We start from the raw sequence: 4,087 nt of genomic DNA, 5'->3' as shown, positions 1-4,087 counted from the left end.
TGTACAAATGCGCTTTACACAATTGATGTGTGTATGGATTGGGATAACAGTTGTATGAGCCCCTAATAAAATGTTAAAAAAGAAAAAATATATATATAATAAAAAAAAAAGAATAATGGGATTACCTGTGTGGTATCTCACTGTGGTGCCTTCAGAAGTCAAAGGACATCAGCAACATTGAATTAACCAGTTCTTATCTCAGTGAATGGATTGTAAATTTCTCTAAAGAATTTGTTCACTTGACCGTCACTAGAGATTTATAAATAAGTTCCAGGCTACGTTGTTGTTGTTGTTGTTGTTGTTGTTGTTGTTAGGAGCCATGGAGTTGTCTCTGAGCCAAAGCAACCCTGTGCACACAGAAGACAACACTACAGTGCCCGATGCCATCCTCACAATTGTTCCTACGCTTGTTCTACGTCATACTCAGGAGAGACTTAGTGTGACTTCAGCATTCTTTATAGTGCCTTGTGTAATAGACATTCGGAGCCCTGATAACGTCGTGGTTATATACTTCGCTACTAACCGAGTGGTCTGAGTTTCAAGCCCACCAGCTGTTCTAAGGCAGAAAGACGAGGCGACCTGCTTCTATAAAGATTTACAGCCTTGGAAGCCCTGTGGGAGCAGGGCTCCTCTACCCTAGAGGGCCACCTGAGGCGGCATCCACTCAACAGCAATGGGCTTGTGTAATGTGAGACCAATAAAAGTTGACAAACTTTATGAGAATTCTAGGTGGTTGTTATGGAGTGAATTGTGTCTTCTCAAAAAAAGTATGTGTTGTAAATTCTAATCCCTACACTGGGGGTTATAATCCCTGGGGGGGCGGGGTCCTTTGTTATGTTAATGACGCAGTGTGAGTGTAGGACCTGTTTTGAGCCAATCTCTTTTGAGATCTTAAAGGAGCAAGATTAGATAAACCTAAAATGCCAAATTTCTGGATATCCCCTAAGGAGCAGAAGTGCTTAAAGACAAAGAGCTTGCTCCAGTGCAGGTGGAGAAAGAAAGCCTTCCCTGGAGCCAGCAGACCCCTGCCTGGCCTCTTAGCTGTGAGAAAATACATTAGTTCATTGACCTCTTGAGTTGGTGAGGGACACAAGAACCGCGGTTATGCCCATGATCAGAAGGATTTGCTAATACGAGAATTCCATTAAGATGTTATGTTTCCTGTGTAGTCTCTACTAGAAAAACAAATGATCAAAATGAAAAACAACGCAGCAATTAAAAAAATGTTTTTGTTTTCTTCCATACATGTTATCCGTTTTCCTTATACTAACCTAAAACTAAAAAATGGATTTATTCAAGAAAGAAGCTTGAAGTTGTGTCCTGTCCTCCTACCATGGCCCAGATGCTACAACCTGACGTTTCTGAGAAAAGAGTTGCCAAGTCAAGGCTGTAGTTCCTGAAACAGAGATGCACGTAAGGTCCTAGACAAAGATCGGAGGTAAGAGCTACTAATGATTTTGTGACAGAAGAAGATTAACTCAGAGAAATCCCAGAATATCAAGGCTTCTTACAAAATGCTCTTCTGATGGCATAGTTGACGGTTTGATAGCCATACATTTCCTGTAAGAGAGATACCACTACCTTCGTAGTAGGATTATGGTGAGACTTAAATCAGGTACAGTAATATGGATAAATTTAAATGACATAATATACAGTACTACCACTTACTGAGTATCTACTATCTGTGTATTGCTGTGGTGGGGAAAGATAACCAACATTCAAATATAAAATTTAGAGACACATTTATTAAGTCTTACACAGGACAAAGCCAGGCAAAAATAAAGATAGTCCGATTAGGGAAACCATTGATATGAATTCCATAATGGTGCCCAAGGGTTTACAGAGACGTGGCCCTTCAATTGAACATAGGAGTGCAAGGGAAGCTACCACAAAGTTGGGAGTGGTGACTGATCAGTAAGTCACACCTCTAGGCAGGACTACAGAAGTGAGAAGGAGGCCATGATTGGGACACATAGAATATGCTCGATAGTAAAGCATACAGGATTAGTTTGGGGCTCTTGAAAGTAGTCTGGATAGGATTCCTAATCCCTGTGAACCCCAACACCCAAAGTTCCATCAAGGGCAAACCCGCACAAACCATTCAGGGCTAGGCTGCGCTTCCCTAGACAGACGACAATGGTGGGAGTAAGCCACCTGCTTTTTTGTTTTTTAAACCGTTTTATTGGTACTTCATCCACATGTCATACAATTCAATGATTCAAGCATATCAAGAAGAGTTGTGCAGTCATCACCACAATCCCAGAATATTTTCTTCTTCTTTGTACTCACTGTTATTCCTGTACTTATTTTTTTTAATTGTGCCAAAAATATACACAACAAAACATTCTTCAATTCAGCAACTTGTATAATCTAGTGCCTTTGATTATACTCTTCCTATCATACAACCATTATTGCTATCCTCTTCCAAATTATTCCACCACCACTAAAGTAAACTTAATGCCCCCTAAGGAAAAACTCTTCCTCCTTCTCCCATGGTAACCATTGGTCTTGATTTTTTCTTTAGTAGTTTTCTTGATATAATTTTCACATATCATATACTTCTATAGTTAAATTGCTTTTATTTTAATCATTTTATTTGGGGCTCATATAACTCCTATCACAATCCATACATACATACGTCAATTGTGTAAAGCACATTTGTACATAAGTTGCCCTCATCATTCTCCAAACGTTTGCTCTCCACTTAAGCCTCTGGCATCAATTCTTCATTTTTTCCCCTCCCAGTTAAATCGCTTTTTTAAAGAGTTGTATATATATCATCACAATCAGCTCTAGTGCTCTCTCCCCACTCCCACATTCACTGTTTGCTCCCTAAATGCCTCAGCCTTTCCCCCCTCTCCCCGCCGCCAAGTCCCCGATGAACCAGTGTATCAGTTATCGCCGCTATGCCTCCACGCCTTCTGTGCTTCACAAACTGGGAAACCCAACAGAAACCATGAAAACACGAAATAGCACGAAGATACTAATAATATAACGATAAAAATAAAGAGCAAGCAAGAAGAGACTACCATCAATAATTTTTAAAAAGAGAAGAAATTTCTTTCACGGAATAAGCAAGAAATAGTTGAGCCTAGAGCAAATTCTGGTTGCGTCAAGGAGGTCATCTAACCAAGTACCACATTGTACCGCGGTTCTGTCCACCATCATCAAACTTACAACAATCTCTGTCTGATCGTAAAGCGGTTGGAGTCCCTCCCCTGTGGCCAGAGGTGATCTGCCAGAGGCGTAGTCTGACTCGATATTCTGCAGATAGATTTTGGTCTCCCACTGCCCTCCACAGCCTTCTACAAATTGGGTGTTTTTCACAATTTAAGCTCTGATACTTTTCCATTTATCGTATTTGGATTTTGTTACTGTCATTTTTGGATCATTACAGGCTAATGTGCATCTTTGATGTGTACTTAGTTGTTTCTTCTCTTAGATGGCTGCTTGTTTGAATACAAGCCTTTAAGACCTCAGACACCGTTCCACTTCATAGCCAGGCATCATCGGTTTTCTTCACCACACTTTGCTACAGCACCCTTTTCTTCAGTGGTCTTTTGATGAAGGTGAGTATCAAGCAGGGCCTTGTTATAAGAACTAACTGTTCTTGGATTGGGACTAGAATTACGTAGGAGCCAAGAATTTTACCTGCTTGTCCATGAGTTATGAAGGACTCTGGTTTCCTTTGACAGTCATATTATGACAAAAACAAACAAGGACAAGAATGACAAAACAAATAAACAGCAGAAAAATTTAAAAAGCAAAATAGGAAAACATTGTCAATCATCTCTCTGAGGTATAAGGTGATTGCATTGACAACATCAATAATTTATCCAATGACATAGAATTTAAGATATTGTCAATATGAAGAGTTTATTCGAGGTTAGTCCAACTGAGAGCTGCAGTCCATGAGTTTTTGCTTTGTTCAGATTGATTTCTTTTTTTTAATCATTTTATTAGGGGCACATGCAACTTATCACAATCCATACACACATCAGTTGTGTAAAGCACATTTGTACATTCATTGCCCTCATCATTCTCAAAACATTTGCTCTCCACGTAAGCCCCTGGCATCAGCTCCTCA

The sequence above is a fragment of the Echinops telfairi genome, unplaced genomic scaffold, assembly GCF_000313985.2.
Source record: "Echinops telfairi isolate 266 unplaced genomic scaffold, ASM31398v2 ScPeMD7_1;HRSCAF=3_0, whole genome shotgun sequence".
Lineage (NCBI taxonomy): Eukaryota > Metazoa > Chordata > Mammalia > Afrosoricida > Tenrecidae > Echinops > Echinops telfairi.
This window is presented reverse-complemented; position numbering follows the sequence as displayed.